Source organism: Chiroxiphia lanceolata, chromosome 4, assembly GCF_009829145.1.
Source record: "Chiroxiphia lanceolata isolate bChiLan1 chromosome 4, bChiLan1.pri, whole genome shotgun sequence".
NCBI lineage: Eukaryota > Metazoa > Chordata > Aves > Passeriformes > Pipridae > Chiroxiphia > Chiroxiphia lanceolata.
Window position 1 is genome coordinate 66967086 of NC_045640.1, and position 21948 is coordinate 66989033.

The 21948-nt window shown below is 37.2% G+C and overlaps 1 long non-coding RNA gene across 2 annotated transcripts in view; it reads right to left on the minus strand.

Annotated features, from left to right (window-relative positions):
- Positions 1-21894, minus strand: part of LOC116786107 — a 30185-nt gene extending 8291 nt beyond the window's left edge. Inside the window, exon 1 of one of the 2 annotated variants that reach the window (XR_004356820.1) lies at positions 21800-21894. This is a non-coding gene — a long non-coding RNA (uncharacterized LOC116786107). Of the gene's footprint in view, positions 1-5625; positions 5659-21799 lie in introns of those variants that run through there. The other variant, XR_004356821.1, reaches the window with a different exon arrangement.
- Positions 21895-21948: the final 54 nt, after the last annotated feature.

The window sequence follows — 21948 nt, forward strand, 5'->3', positions numbered from 1 at the left end:
TCTTCTGTGGCTTCTCTGTCTACTTTAACCCATGTGCTACCTTAAATAATTTACATTTTTGCAATCATAAAAGGCTTTGGGAAGCTTAATTAATATTTGTAAAGCAAGTTAACTTGCTCAAGCAGAAGATACTACCAAAGTGCAAAATATTATTTTATATCAAATAAACATAGTTTGGCACAGATTGAATCAAAATGCAGTCCATAATTTGAAAATGAGCATTAACAGAAACCAGTAGATAATTCTTCTTATGCTGAAGGAAAAAAAAATCTGTTAAAAACATCTTAGCAGAAATCATACGGGAAATCAAATCACCTGCTCCAAAGAGTTGACAGCAGAAATCATGTGGATTCAAATTCCACATAAATGAACTAGAGAAACTGGAGGCTGTTGACACTGACCCAAACTGACTAGCAAAGCTATGTCCCCCCCCCAAATTCCTGTTATTTTCCTTTGCCATAGAAAATGGCACGTATGTCATCACTGAAAGCTAGAAAACATATTAATGAAACAGAGAGAGAAAAACTACCATAATATAAACAAGTTAGTAAAGTTTTTATATAAGTCACAGGTACCTAGGGAGCAAAATGATGAAACAGAATTAACAGTGAAATGCGTCAGGCTGCAAGTAACAGAGTTAGAGTACCAGAGATGTTGGAAGATGAGTTCCAACAAAGTGGAGTACTGAACTGTGTGCCTGAATAGAAAAATTAAAGCACAAAGTGATGGTGGAGAATTTATTGGAAGCTAATGTTATGAAAGACTGTAAGAGGCAAAGAGGGATAACATATAACACTGGACCTTCCACTGTCAGGATCTGTGCAGAGAGGTTTGTGTACTCTTGAAATGAATGAATATGTTGCTTCAGTTTTCAGTGTGGGAAACTGAGCTAGGGACAAGAGCACGAGAGACAGTGGGAACAAAGTTATGGAAATTACCGTGATAAAAAGAATAATAATGTAAGTAGTTGAATGTACTGAGGTAAAGGAACAGAAAAATCTCAAGCCAGCAATTCTGAGAGAACTGGTGCATAGGACTGCAGGTCCAGTGATGAGTATCTCAAACAAATCTACCCTGCCACTGAAGGATCTCAGCAGTACTGCTGATGTTCAGAAAGAGACCTAAAGATGCTGGGAATAACAGCCTGTAAGCCTAACGTCTATTTAAAAAATGGAAAGCATCAGAGTAGATTGAGAATGAATTTATCATTGCACATGAATGTAGGTTGAATTTATCATGAAGTTATCATTGTACATGAAAAGGCAAAAAAACCCCAAACAGAAACATGTAAGAACACAGAAATTCTGCATTGATAGAACACAGAATCTACCAAACATTTGGGTATTATTGCAGTGTCTGATACAGTAATATGTGACAAGAATGTATTAAAGCAAAGGATGACATTTAGCTGAAGATAGCAAGGTGAATGAGCTGCTATTTGAATGGTAACATATTAGTATATATTAGCACACATATTAGCATATTAGCATATATTACTAATTTACTAGCTATAAATCCAAAGTAAATGTAGTTACTTTTAATTAAGGTTGTTTTATCCTATCTAAGGTAGCTCATACAGCTATGAATTGCTTATGGTTGATCTAGCTGTCTGGTTTCAACCTGTTCATGTTTCCTTTCCCACATCTAACATTACTCTGCTCCCTGTCTTTTTCACTACTGTGACAAAACCTAAACTGAATATACACTACCTTGAATTCTTACTCATGTTTTCATATTTTGTTACATATATTCTTGTCTTAATTCTTATTTTTTGTATAATTTTATACTGTGCAATACAATAGGAATTCCTAAAAGAGGAAAAATCATAGATCTATTCAGTTGAATACGTCAAGTAAGAGAATTCTTTTTGTGGACTGTACACAAAAATCAAGTGTCCATTGCCAAATTTCAATGGAGTCAGAAACAACCTCTCCACTCACTTAGGAAATATTACTAGTACATTACTTGGACTTGCTGCTTTTCAGTGCTTTCAGCTTTTAATTTTGAGTGAAGATGGTTGAGTTTTACTGGAGATAGTTCTCTCTTACGTTTCGAACAAATGCCTTTTAACAGGTTTTTATTTTCATGTGCTTCATCGCATTCTTTCATCTCTCTGGCACTCGCTTTTCTGCACGTCAGGATCTCAGCCTTTTTTTTGCTGTCAGTGACATCAAACACTTTTTTCAATCTCTGTTGTTGTCTTCTAATTTCTCCTCTATTCACCCGATCTGCTGTAGTCATTTGTGGCTAGTTAAGTTTTGGATTGTTAATCTCTCTTTGATTTAGCCTTCAGTCTTGCTTTCTTTCCTTTCTTTCCTTCAATCATCACCAATATCCAGAATGATCTCTTCCCTCCTCTTTAGCTCTCTTCTTTCTCCCTAACACATCTGCAGACACCTGAGAGTTTTCTATCTCCCAAGTACCATTTAAATCTCCTTTTTTCCTACAGTATCGATAGAATTTAAATCTGTGATTCACATCAGAAATTTATTACTCTTTCACTAGATTTATGTCACAGTTTCTACAACTTCATGTTTGAGACTACAAGTCTCAAGTATTTAGTAATCTCAGTCAAAGCAGCACTTGGATAAGTGTCCAGCACATAGTCAAGCTGACTCCCAAAGAACCAGGATGCCCATGAGAGCCACCTCCACTTTCAAGAGAGACAGGTAGTGTGCTCCCCATGGACAACCCAATTCAGCTTTCAGCTTACTACCTTTCTCTCACTCTGGAGGGATGTGGCATCCCTACTTTGTGGCAAGTCTTGAGAAATTAGAAGCCTTTTGTGAGAACTTTTATGAGTATTCGACTTAGTAATCATTCATAAATATCTTCACTCTCTCTTGTGAAAATAGAATATAAATATCACATCATTGTGCTTTTTGTCACAGTTTGAACACATCTAATGGACAGTAGTTTATTATGTACTCATTTGTAGCAAAGAGTTGCTTTAGAAGGTTTCTGACTCTGACAATACCTCTAGAGCACAGTGAATGCACTGTCAAAGTGTTGAAATGACCCTCAGGAAATCCCTCCAGTCTGCTGTACCCACCAGGCTGATTCTTAGCCACTCTAACTAGCCTTTTTTTAATAGTGGCTCTCTCACTTTCTGAAATGTTCAGATGTCCCAGCTACCTTTTCAGTGTTTAAATCCAGTACTCATGACAGAGCTTTAAAAATCACTTTCATTGACAAATTTTTGGGAAACATATTCCCTTGTCTCTCCAATGATGCACACATTCTCAGTTAATTATTGTCAGAATTATATTTCTATTCACTGTGTTACCAGTAAAAGGTGTAGCAAATACCCAAGGAAGGTGGTATAACTCCTCAGTGTCTTCCTGTCATCTCAGGTGTGTATCTTGCCAGTTCCATCACAAAAATTACTTCCAAATTCCATTGCAAAAGCTGCCCACCTAGTAAGAATTAATTGCTTTATTTTTATTCTTGTTCTAACTTTGGAGAAAGTAAATGGAAATGCATATTTAAAAGCATTCATGAGAGGCAGACTATCAGTCTCTATATGTATTCTTTGCAACTCATTTTATGTTATCATTGTGTGCTTCCAACATCGAATTAAGCTTTGACAAATGTAACTTCAACAGTTTACTATCTTTTTATCCTAAAAAAAGATTATAGAAAAAAGTTGGATTATTTTTTTAACAGCATGGAAGCTATATACTGAGACCATATGTGGTGTTCCTACTTGGGAATATGCAAAGAGTCCTTGGTTTTAACTGAAATCAATTCACACACACCATAAAACATGATTTTTTCTCTCTGAATATTGACTTGAACAAGTTGCTTATACAGACTCACTTTTATTTGTCATATTTTATTTATTTTGTAAGGAAATCATGGGAAAGCAAACATTCCTTGCTTGTACAAATAACTGATTTTTTCCTTTGTCTCAAAACAAAAAGATACTTCGAACAAATCTGGTTTTTTGCTCATTTTTAACATTTTCCCTGTTGAATATAAAAATTTTAAACATTCCTCTCTTGGGTAGCCATGGCAGTTAGGGAAAAACAATGACATTTAACGATTAACCTGAAAATTATAATACTTATGTCAATGAATAAGTGGGTGGGTGGCAAATCAGGCTTCTATACCCTACACCAGTGAATGGCAAATTGGAGTTAATACAGGATTATTAAAGGGATACTGAGAAAACTAGAGAACTCTGATCTGTTACATTTATGGGGCTGAGCTGCTCTTTTAGGTTGCAAAGATTCGGTCAGCCATTAAACTTATGTTTTTTACATCACAGATGCACTTCCCAAGCTCCATAAATCCTGTGGTTTGAGGCACAGGAAGGGTGGGAGTGGAGAAATCAAGTGAGAACATTTAGTAGAATTTCTTTGCTTTACAGGAAGTTTGGCAAATATAGATCTGAACACTTGTGCACAGCACAAACTTCTATGGGTTTGATCACTTCCTCTGTATTCAGTGTGTTCTTCTCCTGACATATTTTGGAGGTTCACTAACAGAAGTCAGAGCCTGAGGTAGCCCAAGGCTGTCTGAAAGGTATGTCAATAGTCTTTGAATATGAACATCTGTGAATTTTTGTTTTATCCTGAATCTCCTAGACTATGAAATCCTCCTTGCTCAGATAATGTGAAAAAAGGCCTCCATTGGTCTTCCATTTTTTCACACTGGAAGAGTGAATTATGTGACAAACAGGAACCTACAGAAAGCCCTGGAAAACTGAACCGCTTTTCAAAACATTAATGATGACAGCTCCAATTTGAAGGCACTGAAAAAATAAATATTAAGTAAAGGAAGTTAATCTTTATTCACAGCATTCTCACAAATTAAAGGTTAAAAACAGGCAGTGCAAGCTCACTAGCAGTTGCCAGCTCATATTTAAAACATTGCCACATCAACTCATTCTTTTGAGATAATGTCACTACACTCACCCTATACACAAATGTTGCTTATTTCCCTTTGCCATTTATTCACTGTTGTGGCAGTAATTAGCAAAGGGCTGTGATTGACTCAGAGAAAACTGAAGACATAAAACAGGAGCATGATGTGAAATGAAATGTCTATTATCGTATTTACACCTTCCTCTTACATTTCACTATACAAATCATAACTAGGAAGAAAAACAGAGGTATTTTTTCATTCTTAATAATCTTTTCCTCTTTGTTTTAATTTTTCATTTCACATTCAAAGTTTTTTCTGCCCTCTGTCCTTTTTCCACTCAGTTGCCTCTGTTTACAGCAATTTCATTCTGTCTAAATATTAGACTCTGAGTCCCCAAAGCTAGCTAAAAAGCTCTTAAATGTCCCTTGAAGCTACTTCTGCTGCAGATTTCTGCATGCATTAGTTGTCCTGATACAACTATTTTTAGACTGTTAGTGAAAGGATCAAGCTCAGAAAGATAATTCAAGAAAGGTTATCATTACTTGTTTTGGTCCTGGTTTAGCAATATAAGCACAGCATAAGTAATTGATCCAGCACATTTTAGAAAGGAGTTCAGGAGGTCAAACGAGGAGCGGCATGACATCAGAGTTGGCATATGGCAATAACCTCCAAAACTAGCTTTGTTCTCAGAGATTTTTCTTCTCAGGGAAGCTCACTTTGCAATTTAAGTTCAAACTGCTTCGTGTACGTACTTACCTCCCTCTTTTGCTGCTTTTCCTGCCACCCCTGAGGCTTCCATGAAATGAAGCATTAAAAAAAAAAAAAACTACAAACTATGCAATTTACAGGAAACAAATGACTTGTGATTCATAGCCTGATATCCTGCTTCATCCTTAATTGATTCCAGTTAGGCATAGCAGGACAGTAGTATTCTGCATTTTATGGCCTAACAGAAATGTCAGCCATCTGTTTGCACCTGCTGAAGTTGCTAAGGATAAGTATTACAAATCCTGTAAGCGTTTGGGCCTGGATTTCCAGAACAAGAAAGTGCTTTTTTGTTGATGACTGTCAACATGAAGGAATAGATAACAAATGCTAGAGATATGTTTGAGAGAGAATGATCCATCCAATCCAAACGACATGAACATTTTCATCTATACCTAACCTTCAGAAGGACTGAACAGACATTTAGTTCTTGCAATTTTGCTGTTAAACTATGGTGAATGAACTAAAGTGTAGAGTCTATATTACTTGGGACAGATGGGAAATTAGCATGTCATAAAATTCATAAAAAAGTGGTTGATGATGCTGTCTGCCTCAAGAAAATGATTACATAATGATTGCCTCCTTCGAGAATACCAACAGACTAGGTAAGAGAACAGCCAGTTCTCTGATTTACCTATTAGTAATTTTTTTTAGATGTTTGATATCCTTCAGGTAAGATGCTTTATATTGTTAACTTAATCCTTTAAGAATTTTAATCCTTAGTATTAAATTTTTAGGCGCTTTGTGTAACTGAGCAATAGTGAAATCCGAGTTATGAATCTTGTTTCAAATATTTGCTCTAATTTAGAAGCTGATTATTTTCTTTCACTATTTCTTAAGATGGTTGAAAAGTTGTACAAAAATATCCTTTTCTTAACAGACCTTATTGTTTCCATAACCTCTAAAAAGGTGGTGGCATTCAGCAAATTCATTAAGACTTTTTGCCTTTGTCTTTAGCAAGTCAGATACTGAACACTAAAAATAGGTGGTTAGAAAGCAACAGTAATGTATTTTCTGGGCTAAATAAAAAGCAAAACCCAAGCAATTAAGTACAATACTTGCTCCTTGCACCCAAAATGCTTGCAAAAACTTTACAATTCTTAATTATTTTAAGAATGTGCATTCAGAATGAAAATTTAAACATAAAAATACTCCTTTTTGGAAAGTATGTACAACAACATTTTGGTTCACTTTCTGTTCCAGTATACGCCTCAAATTTTTGGAGGTAGGTCTAAAATGAGGGACGTGTAGCATGATTTGACTCCATCTCTGTGGAGCAGACACTTGAGTGTAAGGGCCCATGAGCTCACTCATCCTCTGGGAGAGCAAGATCTTGACACACTCCCATGGGACAGTTTAGACCCAACCATTTCACAGAAAAAGACTAATTCCAGAAGAGTTACTCTTTCCCACCTGCCCTCTTTTTACAGACAAGCTTAGAAGCTGCAGAGATGAAAATCCATAATTTACTTCACTGCAAATTTTGTCAGGTTGGTTCAAATCAATGCCAATTTAAACCACAGAAGCTAACTTTGCAATGAAATAAACGATCAATGTCTGTGGAGTTCTGTCTGGGTTTGCTGTCTACCAGCTGTGGGAAACTCTTCAGTATCTGAGGGATAGTATGAGTTGTTGAGCTAAGATGTAGTGAATGAATCAGGACTTTCCTCTAGATTCCACAAGATTCCTGTTCTTGTGCTAATGTTCAGATAGTAAACTGCACTCTAATAGTCCTTTGATGTGCTCTGGAATTATAAAAACATGCAAACCTGAAGTTTAAGAACAGTGGTGCATCTGAGGATTGTCATTAATATATTATGAATTGTTAGCAATGCAAAAAAATTTGAAAATTACCTACTTTTCTATTTCTTTCTTTGCAAGTTCTTCTTCTGTTCTAGGGTGACAAAGATGATCATTCTACCTTTCGACTTATTCATAAAGCTAAATAACATAATACAGAAAAGACAATACATTTGACATCTCCTTTGTGTGAGAAATTCAATGTTAAAAGCTGCAATGAATTAAGTAATTCTCTTGAGAATGATGAACCACAATATATTGAGGGGGTTGAATTACAGAGAAACGTTACTTCAAAATAAACCTGGTGAAGAAGACAAGGTTAATAATATAAAATCTATTTATTTGCTCTTTTTAAAGAATTTTATTTTTATTTGGAGAATGAGGAAGTTCCCCTGCAAATATTCTCTGTTGGAAGGAGGGAGCTCCTTCATCAGTTCTCAGAGAAGCCCTTGCAGGGGCTCCAGGGAAGGTTGCAGAAGCCTGTCCTTGGATGCTAACTATGAAAGCAGTAACAAATGTCTACAGGCTTTTCCCCTACCTACAACTATCCATCACTCCAACATAATATAATCAATTACTAGGTGAATTCAAATGGCAACAAGCCGTCAGAAAATCAGGGATAAGGGAAGCTGGCTGGTTCAGGTCAGATGGCACAGCTACGGATGAAAGAGAGAGAAAAGGAGTTAAAGTGTGCAAAGAGGCAACAAAGTGTTTTGATCAGGTAGGTGTTCCCTGCCACAACATTTCTGATTCCCATATTTACTCAGGGCGCAGATAGAAACCTTTTTCCCAGGCATACAAGAGGGACTAGCCGTGCTATCACTTACAGCTGGGCATTACCACACCTGAGCTGGAAGTTAAAACCCACAAAACTCAGCTGGCAAAATGGAAAGTCAGAAGTGCTTATCTGCACCAGTGCAGTCAAATTAAGTCAAAAAGCTGTAAAGAAAATGAAGATTTGGGCATTGCAGTTCGTGAAGGCACACCCAGATGAGTGTTTTATGGAAGCAAATGCTTTCTGCATGGGATTAGTGGCTCCCAAGATATTTAAACTACTCCAGCTCTTTTCAAAAGGAACATTCCGTCAATTGCCTTGAAATCTGACAGAATGAGGGGTCAGATTAATGATCCAAATATGCTGTCGCTTAAGCTAAGAACTGTCCCAGCACAGTCACCTTAGACACACAGGTATATAAACACACACACACCTCAAAGCTTTCCTGAAGACTGACAGATTCTGTCAACTTTGCATACACAGATGACATTCAATCTATTATTCCAACCAGTTCCCAAAGGCCTCAGTCATTCAAGATTTATATCTCAGCTTGTTGATGGAATCCACTTTATTTCTAGCAAAGAAATTCTGAATAAGGAAATTGGAGTTAAGCAGTTCACAGAAATATGAACCTAACCCTTTGGAGAAAAGATTTTGTGCTATATTTGCATTTAAATGCAAAGTTCAAGAAAAGCTATTTCTACACCCCTTTACTGGTACAACCACTGCAATGGTAGGCTGAAGTAAGGAATACAGGATGTCTGTATGCACCTCTTTCCATCACATCTATGCAATGATTACTCAAAGACCATCCTCATCTCATATCACACATTTTCAACAATTGGTATTTTCAGGAAAAGCAATTCACTATTCAGGGAACTCCTATGTAAAACATAACTGTATACAATTTTCTGGATGAGAATTCTCACTGAGTCTTGTCAGCTCCAGAGTGAAACAGAAGATTTCCAGGACCCATGGCTTTTGGAAGCTCAAATATTTTTAATATTCTTTATACACTGGAAGGCATAAGACAACTAAGCCTGACTTAGTTACAGGTTATTGATGTATTTGTTACTGAGAAACAACAAAGGGTTTTTTAATTATTTATGTTATTTAAAAGTATTTCTTTGCTTCCTTTAGAAAGGGTTTGAAAGAAAGATTGAAGTTCGTATGCCTTCTTTTTTTTATGAAGCCTTTTTTTTTTAATTCCATGTGAATGATACCCTCATCATTTTTGTTTACTGACAAGACTGTGTAGAGAGGTCATTTTTTTCCTGTGGTGAACACACAGATGTGTCACCTGGCATGGCATTGCTAGGTGAGCTCTTACCACATCCAGATACCATCCAGCTGCTCCACTGCCAGTGTCGCTCTGAATGTGACCCACAGCAGCAGAAATGAACATCATGAGGACTATACAACTTACCAAACTGGGAATGAGCAAGCCACAGAATCACTGATCCTTCACGTAGGGAAATAGATATCAGAATTTTTATGGTGACTTTGACGCTCATTACCAGTTCAGCTATTTCCCATTACTCTAGAGATATAAAGAGGAGAGACTAAATGAAGTTTAGTCCTTTATAGGGGCCAACAGTAAGATCCTTCAGCTTATTAAAAATATTAATTCAGTTTTGCATATTCCGTCTGTGTGTAACCCCTCTAAAGAGTTCTTAAGTAAAGGTCATTTTTAATTTCTTAACAATATTTCCTAGAAAATACTGTTTCAGAATGACAGAATCCCCAATACTTAAAGCAAATGAATATATGCAATATATGCATGTCACTAAATTTAAGCATTTGTATTAGATTTAAAACAAACAGGCAGCTTACTAACCAGATCAGTACAAAAGCAGTTTCTGTAATCGAGTTGGCACCAGTTCACAGAAAATATAATTTGAAAAGGTTCACATTTAAATGAATCTTGCTTTTCATACTCAAATGTCATTCCAAACTGCAAGGATGAGGTATTAACCCTTCATGCACTTCTATTTAATGAAACTCATCACTGAGCTTGAATAACCTTGACTGCATATTTAACCAAATAAAAAATTAAACAAAAGCCCCTGTATTGCAATCACTTAATTCTAAGAAATACCAACCACAAATAGATGAATAAACCTACAGTTTTCAGCTAAACTTTTTCCCTTAGATTTCATCATGGGTGGGGCAACCTAATCCCTAACTTTATCAATTATGTCTTTCAAAATGAACCACTTACCCCTTTTCCAGTGGTGTTTTCCCCCACATTTGTGGAACCAGACAGCTGGGGGCTGTCTATCTCCCAGAAAAAAGGAGCCAAAAAAACCCTTCAGGGGCAGTCAGGGCATCACTCATTCTAGTCCCCACCTTATGCACCTGAACAGAGGAGAGTACTAAGTCCCCTTCCATTCATTTAGAGCTCTGCTCCAGACAATGCTGACAAAACTATTCCAAATACGTAGCTTTTCTGTCTCGTTGGTATCCTGAGGGACATGGCTAATCTAAGGCAAAATGAGCACAAGAGGAATGTACAGGTGTCATGGTTTGAGAACTCCAAAAATCCAATTCCCTAGTCCAAGCCCCCTCCCACATCTCAACCCAGTGTGAGATGGTTTTTCCAGACACCACACGAGACTCAAAATGGGGAGAAGGGAATATATTACAATGACTGTACAAATAAATACTACAATACATTATATACAATCTTAGCTATCTCTACCATGACATAAAAGTATTTACAATGGATCAAATCTCTTCTCCCCTCCAAATAAAAGTCCAGGAGGGAAGAAGGAAAAGATCTTTTCCACTCTCAGAGCAGCAATGTCTCTAGGGCAGCAGGTCTCTCTGTCTCTCTCTTCCATGCAGCAGCTGTAGATAGATCTCTGCCAGTACACACGAGGGGGTATCCAAGCCCTCATGGCCCATCATCTCCAAGCGAGGGTCTTCTCTTCCATGGACTGCGTAGCAGGGACAGAACTTGCTTCACCATGTCATATCGTGGGGGGTAAGACCCCCATGAAAGTCCCTTCCTCAGGGGATTCACCCCTGAGTCAGAACATCTTGAGCAGCTTTCAGTTGAAGGCCTTTGCCTCAAGAGTTCTATCAGAGCTTCTGTGCTCTGATCTCAGGCTGCCAGCTTAGCTTGGCAGCAGCGGTGAGGGGGGCCAAGGTCACTCCCTCTGCGTTCCTTTAATCATCCCGGTCCAGCTTTTTGGGGCTCTCAAACCATGACAACAGGGAAATCACCTGTTAATCCACTTCTTCCTACAGCCAGTCAGAGCGCTGGAAAACATGCAAACATATACAGGTATAAAAAATGTGTAGAGGTGAGTACACACTACATGAACACCGACATATATCTACACACATAGGCATATATATATATATATGTGTATATATACATATATACACAAACTCCTTGCAACCAACGTGGGTAGAGCCCTTCCCAAATCTTCGTTCGCGAAGCCTAGCCATGATGATGACACAAATTCACATTTGTGCCTGTGTCTGCACACACAATCTGATTTGCCTCAAATCCTGTCTTTCTGTAAAAAACATAGAAGGAAATGGAAAGTAGCTTCTGGTATATATAGATATATACAGCATATTCGTCTGTGGAGGAAGGTAAGAAACCGAGCATGATTCATAACTTATTTTACTTTCCACTTTGCTCCATTACAACTTTGGTTTATTGTGAACACCGAACTCAAAATCCATCAGGAGGAATGGTCTGGTACATGTCTTCTGATCACAGTCAAAAGCAGCACATACCAAAAGACACAAAGGTTTATCAGTGCAAATATGTTTGGAGAGTTAGAGGCACATGGGCTTTCTGAGAGCTCTATCCGTGACCATCCCATGTAAATTCCCATGTTGGACCAGAAGGGTTCTCACAGTTTCCTTAATACTCATTTATTCTATGAGATGTATAGCTTGAATTGATGTGTTTCTAAAAGTACCAACAAATATTCTTGCTGGGTGCTGCCCCAATGGCAGAGGGTGGTCACACTGACCTGCTGGTGGCACTCACTGACCTTTGCTGTGCTTCCACAGGCTCTTTTCATTCTTTACACCTGTCTGTCTTATAATTTTTTTAACAGGATAGTGCTCTTCATTAGTGGAGCTTTTGAATTGCTGAAAGTCTGTGTAACATTTAATTAGCCTTTATCTTTACAAGTAATAAAATGAGTACCTTTAGGTAAAAGAAGGCAGTCTATGGTGTACCGCTGGATAACAGCAAGTTTTTGATTTTCTATTCAAACAGCTATCAAACAGATTATAATTTTAGCTTCATTATTTGGCTAATTCACACTTCCTTAAAAGACACATGAGAGCAGGCTTATAAATATTGCAACAAAGAAATTTGGAGTCAACAGTAAGAGAGGTTTCGAAGCTGACAGAAGAGAACAATTCTTGTAAAAATACAGTTTGTACTACCTGTAATCTGTGTGGTGTCAGCTAGTTTCATTTAGATAGAAATATCCTGGAACTTCTGATACTTTTGCAATTTACCTGTTGATTATTGACACACCATGTCTTTGTTTTGAATCATCCTCAGTATGATCATATAATTTTAAAATTTTAGAGATCTCCTTCCAAAATTTATCAAACTTTTAGACTTCATCAACCAACCAGACTGCAAAACACACCAAAAAATACAACAATAACATAAATTTAAGAGTTTCAAATTCAGTTCAAATAAAGTATCAAGACTGACTTCTCCCAAAGACATATTGCTAATTATTTTTCAAATCATCATTGTAAAATATGCTCTCTGAAAATCTCAGATGTCATATAAACTGGAGTGATGTCTTTTGCCACATTAATGATATTTTTGATTTACATCAGTTGGCAAATGATCATGAGGAACTTCTCATTTGGTACCTGTATAAAAGTAGTGAAGTCGCGCTGGAGGGACTTTCAATGTGCTACTTGAAAGGTTTATATTTTTTTAGAAACATCCATGACAGTCATCCTGATGTGTTTGCTGGAGGTTCTGAGTGTGCAATACAGAAGAATTTCAGTGGAGAAAATGTAACCAATCCATTTGGTGCTTGAGTTTAAAACTGTCACACATGTAAACTGTACATAATCTAAAGTAGATTGGGGCAATCTCCCTTTTTGTGACATTTCCCTAAAGCCGCACCACAGATCACAAATACAAAAGCCAAAAGTACACTCCAAGACAGAGATAAATACACATCCATACACACATTACACATTAGCATGGACTCAGCCATGCTAATTCATAATTCTTACTTCAGGATTCTCAGTGTTTTAATGATCAGACTGAATAAATGCAATTAACATCCCCTTTATGCAACAGAATAAATTTGATCTTGTCTAACTCAACTTTTCAATCACCATTCATCAAACTGAAAGTTTGTTTCATTGGACTAGTTGGTGCAGAATAAATACTACTTTGTAAAGTAATGTGACATGAATATTTTGTAACAATAAAGAAAAGTGGCTAAAGAAATAACAGAATACTTGTGTTTCCAATATACTAAGACACCACATAGAAAACAAAAGAATTTCCAGAAAAGCTTTCTGGTGACATATTGAGGTCACTGTGAATCTGTTCCTGGCAGTGCCAGGATAACATCTGCAAATTCTTAATTTATGGGTTTTGTGGAGAAAAAAATGACTGATCATATTAAATAATTCTTGTAGCTAGTCAAGCTCATGTAAATATTCCTAGTAACACATGGTACTGCTTATCATTGCTGCCCACATTGGACTGCTTAGATGACAAACCATCCCTCCACCATCCTGCTCACTGAAGAACAGTTTGAATTCTCTCGTTAATGTTGGTTTTGTTTTTACAAGTGATCCTCCATTTTCTTTTTGTCAGCTCTTTTGATCTGTCCATTTCCCTGTTCTCCTCAACTTTCAGCACAGCCCTTAAGGTTAATATTCCCCAGGATAGTAAAAGCAGAGTATATGGCTTCAGATTCTTCAGGAAAAGAAAAAATCAAGACTATGAGCATAGAAAACTTAATTACGTTGCTTTCTGTTTGACATTGGGCAGCTTTTGCATGCACACATTAAATATTTCCAACCTCCACACCATTTCAAAGGTATTAAATGGTAATTATTCCCTGAACTCAGTATTTGTAAACATTTAAAATGTGAAAGACAATTCTGTAGTGTAGAACAGGGTTTTAATCAGTATTTGGTTTAAAAAGAAATTATGTCAGCCTGATATGTAGTAAATAAAATACATGTTAGGTAAAAAATGCAACTTAGGAGTATGACATTTCTAGACCTAAATGTAGAAATGTTATAAATGATACAATTAAATTTACTCTTTAAAAATCTCTAATTGCTATTGTTCTAAATGGAGGGACTTGTCTAAACAAAGCAAATAATTAGTGCTTAATGCCTGCATGACCTGGAATAAATAAATAATGGTAATGACAGGTGGGAAGACACAAATAGTACTGTAGTGTTGACAGCAATCTCTCTACCTTTGTTTTTAATTTGTTTTAAAATAATGAATTCACATTCTAAATAATAACAGTAAGGTTTTTCTTTGCATAGTGTGGAGTGACTCTTAAAATGCAACAATGTATTTGGCAAGAAAGAAGCCATCAGGATGAAAAGGAGTTAATTTTCCCTGTCTCACTGTATTCACCGGAGCAGCCTCGACAATTTATTCTGTCGAGTTTTTTTTCCTTTTCTGGGTTCTACATTTACACTTGAGTTGAGCATCTTTCTGGTTGACAAAAAATGACTGTATAAAAGGAACATTTTATTTCTGTTTAAACATAAAAGATCTGTGATACAGGACTGCTTTTTCTAGCCTTTGGTCAATATCTGCAATAAACATCAGCTGGCGGTTTTTTGAGAGAGTCCAGTAGGTTCCATGTTACCAGGATTTGCTTGACAACATTTCCCTTACATTTACACCTGTGATAAGTTATTTTTTAATCAATAGAGATGGCCAACAGACTCATTTTTTCTTTTCTAAGCAGTCAGGAAATAACAGGGAATATTTTAATATTAATAACATTCAATATATATAAATACCATTTGACCTAGGTAAATGCCAAAAAAAATCCAAAAACAAAAGCAAGATACAACTTTTATAAAGATACATTGTAACCAGTATCATATCAATATTTTTTAGATTTTTTTAAATTACATTTTTTTGTGAGAGCTATAGGTGTAGAGGAAGAAGTAGTCACTTATTCCCTGTTTGGTCAAGGTTTTCTTATTGCTTTTCCAGTGTCCTTGTTCTCATAATTGGTTAAAGCTCTCATAAACAAGGGCATTATTTCTAATTTTATATTGCATAAAGCAGAGTAATATGGAAAAGTTTAATGAAAATGAAAATTGGTAAAGCATTTTACAACTGGAAAAGGTGTGAGAATATTGGCTTCAGACATGCTGAACAAGTATTAGCCCAAAGAAATTTGCCTTTTTAGCAGAAATCTGCCTTTTAGTTTAAATGTGGCTCAACTGCAGTGCAGATGAGAGAAAAGCTCCCATGAACAGAGAAGGTACAGAGTAATTTTACAACTAATTATTAAAAAGAAGACACAGTTAGAAATACGATTACTTGCTACCTTCACCTTAGGATCATTACTGCCAAGGTAGACTAATAACACAATTACTTTCAGAAGAAGTTCTTATTTTGCTGAATTAACAGAAACTGATAGATGTACAATTTAATATGCAAATTAAAAAAGGGAGTTGTAGAATTCTGGCAAGAATTCCCCTTTTATTTGTGTGTGCTCATTATTTTAAAAGGAATCTAGATACATTTCTTCAACTTAACTAACTCTTCTTTCTGTCAAGTAATGGCTTCTCATCATAATTGCTACAAATTGAGATTTCCAAAATTGCTGAAGGGAGTTAAGGGTTCAATTCACTGTAAAAACCAGAGGGAGAAGAGTATGTTACACTGAGTTTGAAACTCAAATGTTCAGTCTCACACTGTTAAATAAATGCCACCTGGATTTTAATAAACCCTTTTTATTAAAGGACTTGAAAGCATTTATGAGATGTTTCATATTAAAAAAAAAATTCTTTGGATTTTTTGGTAAAAAGAAATTGCCATCTAAGAGGTTCAGATTCTTTTGGTAGTTCCTATACCTGAATCTGTCTGTTGATGACTTTCAGTATTACAACATGACTTTAGAATGTTTTAAAATCTTTATATATATTAAAAACAACTGAGGTATGGCATAATCCTTTTAATGTTGTATGATATGTGAACCATATTGTATTTCAAAACAGACTTCGGGTCCACTGTAAGATACTTTTTCCATTTAAAAGCCTTTTAAGCATTTTAAACTGGTTTTTTACTGTGTATTAGTGAAAAAAATAAAGCACATGTAATAGTTTTACAGGCCTATAATTGTGCTGAGAGATGACTTTGGAGATCAAGAATTACTTTAAGCTTAAAAATAAATTGTTACCTGAAATATGAGGGGCCCTCTGGTGGTCTAGTGGTTAGGATGCGGCGCTTTCACCGCCGCGGCCCGGGTTCGATTCCCGGTCAGAGAAAAAGTCCCCCGGGTAGATGGAGCTCGTTAGCCCTGTAAGGCCATCCGTCTAAGAGAAGGTCACTCTAAACAAACCTACGTCCTGAGGACCTCACTGCCACCGTCCAAGCTCGCTCGGCCCCGGCAGATGAACCTTAGGATTAAAGGGTGGGCTCAGCTCAGCGCACGCTGTGTCTCACCTAAAAAATCCACTGCGCAGGCTCGAAGGGCAAAGACCCTTCCCAAATCTTCGTTCGCGAAGACTGGCCATATATATATATATATATATATACCTGAAATATGGCAGGCAGAATTTAGTCCTTACTTTCCCAATTGGAGTGTTTTCATTCAAGCATTTAATTTCATTTTGTTCATTTAAAATTGGAGCAGATGATGAAAACTGAGTTTTCTACATTCCAGCTTGAATTATTAAGCACCCAAGCATAAACACTCATTTCTTTTTCCCATTAGGAGAATACCTGTGGGTTTGACCTGAAGACCAGACCTGAGGTCCATAATGCCAGATGATTCATTTTTTTTATATCTGCTGATACAGCATAATACCAAACCCTCTCTATGTGTCAAGGTTATTAATGCAATGTCTGGAGATTGTTTTAAATGGCCTGCTGTCATTCCAACTGGTATTTTTATTGTTTGCTTTCCAACAGAAAATATTCTTGGAAAAGGTTCCATCATTTCGTACTGTCTCCTTAAGACCCAGATGTCCATTCCATGTTACTGAGAGAGAAAGCTCCTGGAAAACTCTACTGGAAGTAGGGAGGGACTTGTTTTCTTTTCTTAAAATACATGGTATAGTTGTCTTATAAAACATAGCTGAAGGAAGAGGTCTGCTCTGTTTTTCTAGAGGGACTGAGTTGAAGCTGGAGGGTGTGTTTTTAGTCGTTACCTTTTTTAAGATCATTGTGCAAATGTGTGGAAGCACATACAGCAGAGCTGATGTTCTGGTTCTGCCGTTTGTCCTTAAATCAAAAGAGTTACTATTACTGCATTTGTGCTGAAGCTCAGTCTTGGATAAGGCATCTTTAAAAAGATGTAACCACAAGCTGTAAATCTGCTCAGTCTTCTACAAAGTTTTAATCAGGTATGCTTAAAAGTCAATCTGTCAATACCTGGGAATTCATCTGATTAAAAAGGAGGTACCTAAGGAGGTCAGGTGTCTCCAGAGTTAGGCAGTAGTTGAGCTGGATATTAGGATTACAGTTAGGATTTAGGTGTCTAAATTTCATCTTGAGGCATCAAGTTGCTTCTTTTCAAAAACAAGTGTGTGGACTAACTGACCCTAGCTATATCAACAGAAAGAATTTTATGGAATATGCCCTCAACAATGAAATCTTCAAAGTAATGAAATTTATGAATTCTCCTGATTGGCACAGGTAAAGGCTAGGACCATTTCAATCAAATGGGGTAGATGTTTGATCTTACTCTACGAGGTAAAAGCACACGTCACTGTAATTTGTGCTTTCAAAACTTTCAAGAAGCAGTAGCACTGTAGCCCTCGCATACTTGTCTCCAGGTGTGTGATACATATCCTACTGCCTTTCTGCAGACTCATCATCGTGCAGTTAATAGAAAGGTAATGAAGCAATGGGAATTAAAGAATGAAACTGATAATAACTACATATCCACAGAGTCCTAGTAGCGCTTAGTAATATCATGTATCTCATGATATTGTGGATATCTAGTGGATGACAAATCTAAGATTTACTATCTCTTGTGAAAAACATTCCCAAGGTTTGCAGCTTTTCAGTAGCTCCTACATTTACATGTTTTTTCCTTTTCCTGTTCCTTGTTTTTCAGTATATGTTTTACTTCTTCACTTCACTATGACCTGATCCTTCTGGCTGGATATTTTCAGGCCAAAATGACTATAGGTACAAAATTCCTCTTTAAACTTTCTCCTAAGTGTTTTCAGTTGTAATGGGATCATGTATTGGGAAATGAATATTATGGTACCACATATTCTTAGGCACCAAAGGCCTAGATCCAAGAAAAGCAGATCTCACTAAATAAGAGCAAAAATCTGAATTTCTGAAAATAACTCATGTTGCTGTAACTTTCAGCAGGTGAACAGATACAAGGATATCTACAAAGAGACCTCGTATCCCTCTCTGACCATTTTTCATGCTGATTGACCATAAAATAGCTTGGAATTGGAAGTTATAGGGCTTCGTTAGTGGTCATAGGACTCTATTAATGCACTGCTTGTCTTCAAGCTAATTAGCCCTGCTAAGCACTTGAGTACTGTCCAAGCATAAATTACTGCAAATACTTATTTCATATGAAAATATTAGTATGTACATTAAAAAAGAGTATCATTTCAACATGACCTAGAGTCTTCTTTTATATAAAAACCTGTATCATTATCATCAACTTCAGGCTCCTTTTTCTGAGATCATATCCGTTACCTAAGTACAGCCAGGGAGTGCCAGCTACTTCATGTATTAGTAGCAATCTAAGAAGTAATGTTCTTGTCAGGAGGCACAGCAGCTCAATTCATCTTACTATGCCCAATCACAACCTTGTATAATAATGTTGTGCTCCCCCAGAGAGGAACAGAATGTTTCCTTTTGTCTTCATTTAGTGTTTGCCATTTCCCCTTTATAAATAATATGCTGCAGTTAGGAATCCTCATGCTGCTAAAATTAAAACATCGTTTTCCTTTTGGCACCCAGGGATCTGCAAGACAACATGAAGAACTGGTGCATGTGACCCTTTTCAACAAGAAAAAGTTGAAAGGCTGCAGTTTAGGCTTGGCTCCTAATTTGCCTTTTAACAAATGACACATTTGTCTTTTACCACACACGCACAATTCCTTGCTCCGGTGATGTCCCTGCAATACCTGTGGGGAACCTACAGCCAGGGAAGAGGGGACTTTACCATAATATATCTTACTCTGAGTATTCAAAGCTGCAAAGAGGGCTGCTGCAACCCTGGCAGCCTCCAAGGAAATATTATTCATTATGTATTTACAGTTATTGGATTAAAACTTTGTAATGTGCTCTGTTCAATTAATAATAATACAGAGCAGAATGAGCTATGAAATGCGTTGGGCCTTTTAAAAGATCTAATATAAGAAAAGACAAGCAGTTTGTCCTAATGAATGCATCTAATTGGTGCACTTTATTATAAAACACTGGAACAGCATTTTTCACGAGGCAGTTCTATTTGTAACAGGCTGTCTCCAGCACGTCAGGGTGTAATAAATGTGCTGCAGACTAGAACTGCTGATTAGTATTTCTGGAAGCCCGGGAAGTTAGTAGAACTTATTTGCCATTGCAGAAAGACCTTCCAAATCCTTACAGAGGGACCAACAGCACTGCGATCTGTTAGGGATACACTTATGTGATCGACCTTCTGGCCATCTCTGCCATTAGCCCACGGGATGTGTGTGCAGCTGTGGCACCTGAACATCCCAAACAACTAAGAATTGCTGGCACTTTGTTGTACCCCTGGTGACTTCCACAGTAGGCTTTCAATAAATAGTGTCTTCAACACAGCTTTCACAGCAATAGCTTGAGACAGACATATGGTTTATGTATGACTGTAACTCACTGTCCACATCACCCTTTGTTCATTTTTGATGAATGTAAAGAGGAAGAAAGAAAGGATGCACATGCAAGATTTCTTTTGAGGTGTAAGAAGAAACAAAAAGCCCTAGAGGCACTTCTAAAAACACACCTTAAAGCCTTAGAGGAAAACAGTCAACAGTCAATATTCCTTTGGCAGGACTCATATAGAGAATGACATGACAGCATTCAAGCAAAATAGTTTAGATAATATCGAGTTTATACAGAAATCAAATCTATGCTGAAGAAATAAAAGACTATGAAAGGAGTGAGCTTTGACCCAGAATTCTTTTGTTTTCACTCTCAATAACTAAAAAGAAGCTTTTCAGGCCTGTATTTCCCAGAAAGTACCAGTAAATTCAGTCAATTTTATTTTCATGCTTTTGAAATAAAGGATACCCAAGAAAGTTCCCTCAGAAAAATAAAGATCCTTTCAGGTGCAGGAGACACTTCAGTCCTTGTATTAGGTTGCCTTTCAGTCTCAGCAGTATCTTCATTTCCCTTGATATTCACTGAAGAAAGATGTACCCGGTACTCCTCACTGGGACTGGCATTCCAATAGCGTGAACCTGGGAACGTCTCCCAACTTTATGGTGTTATTCAGCCTAACAGCATTAATCTGCCTTAATACATTTTCCAGTAATAAGATGGATCCACCCCATTACTTTTACTAATTTATCTGAAAGAACAGAGGCTTCCACACTGGTTGCTTGGGCACTGCCCTGGTATCTATAGTGTTCAAAAACCTGCTGATTCTCTGTAATGCAAAAGAATAAATTATACAGCCATGCAGGGAGAATATGATAGCATATTTACGTTCATTAATACTCCTGTCCCTGAGAAAGGCAACTTTATGATGAGGGACTAGTACAAACGAGGTCATGGGTTACAAGTAAACAAACTTTGTATATGCATTTCTGTTAGAAGTCTAAAACAGAATCACAGAATATGCTCAGTTGGAAGGGACCCACAAGGATCATCAAGTCCAACTCCCGGCCCTGCACAGGATCATCCCCAAGAGTCATACCATGTGCCTGACACAGAAATGTTCAAATGAGACAGAAGAAAGTAGGCCTCAAGCAAATATAACCAGGCTACTACATCCCTTCTTCTGTCACACAATATACAAACTGATCAGCCTCAATTATATCATATTATGTTTTCACACCAACCAAAGCTGAGACCAAACCACAGGGAAGTAGAGAGGCAGTTCTGGGTGGCATACATACCCCAGGCCTGGGCTGTGCTGCCCACTGACAGTGGTGCTGAGGCTTGTTTGTATGATATACAAAATGGTCCAGGGTGTGACTTTTTACTGAACTCCTGCTCATATTTTGACTAAGCTGGCTCATGCTAAGACCTGACCTTATGCTGAAAGCAGCAGGATTAGGTGGAAGTGAGAGTACCAGGTAGGCAGGACAGGTGGTCAGAAAGAGCTGAAGGGCCATCATTCAGCCACAATCACCTGCAAATTGCTGTCTCCAGCAGCCACTATGTTTTGTCTGGTAGTTTCCTCAGAATCCACTAACTTTCAAAAAAGGTATAGACTAAGCCTCCAAGCTGGAGAGTATAAAACATCTACCTGAAGATGCCCCTACTCATTGTAGAGGGTTGGATTAGTTGACCTGTAAAGGTCCCTTTCAACCCAAACCATTCTATGATTCTATGATCTTACCCA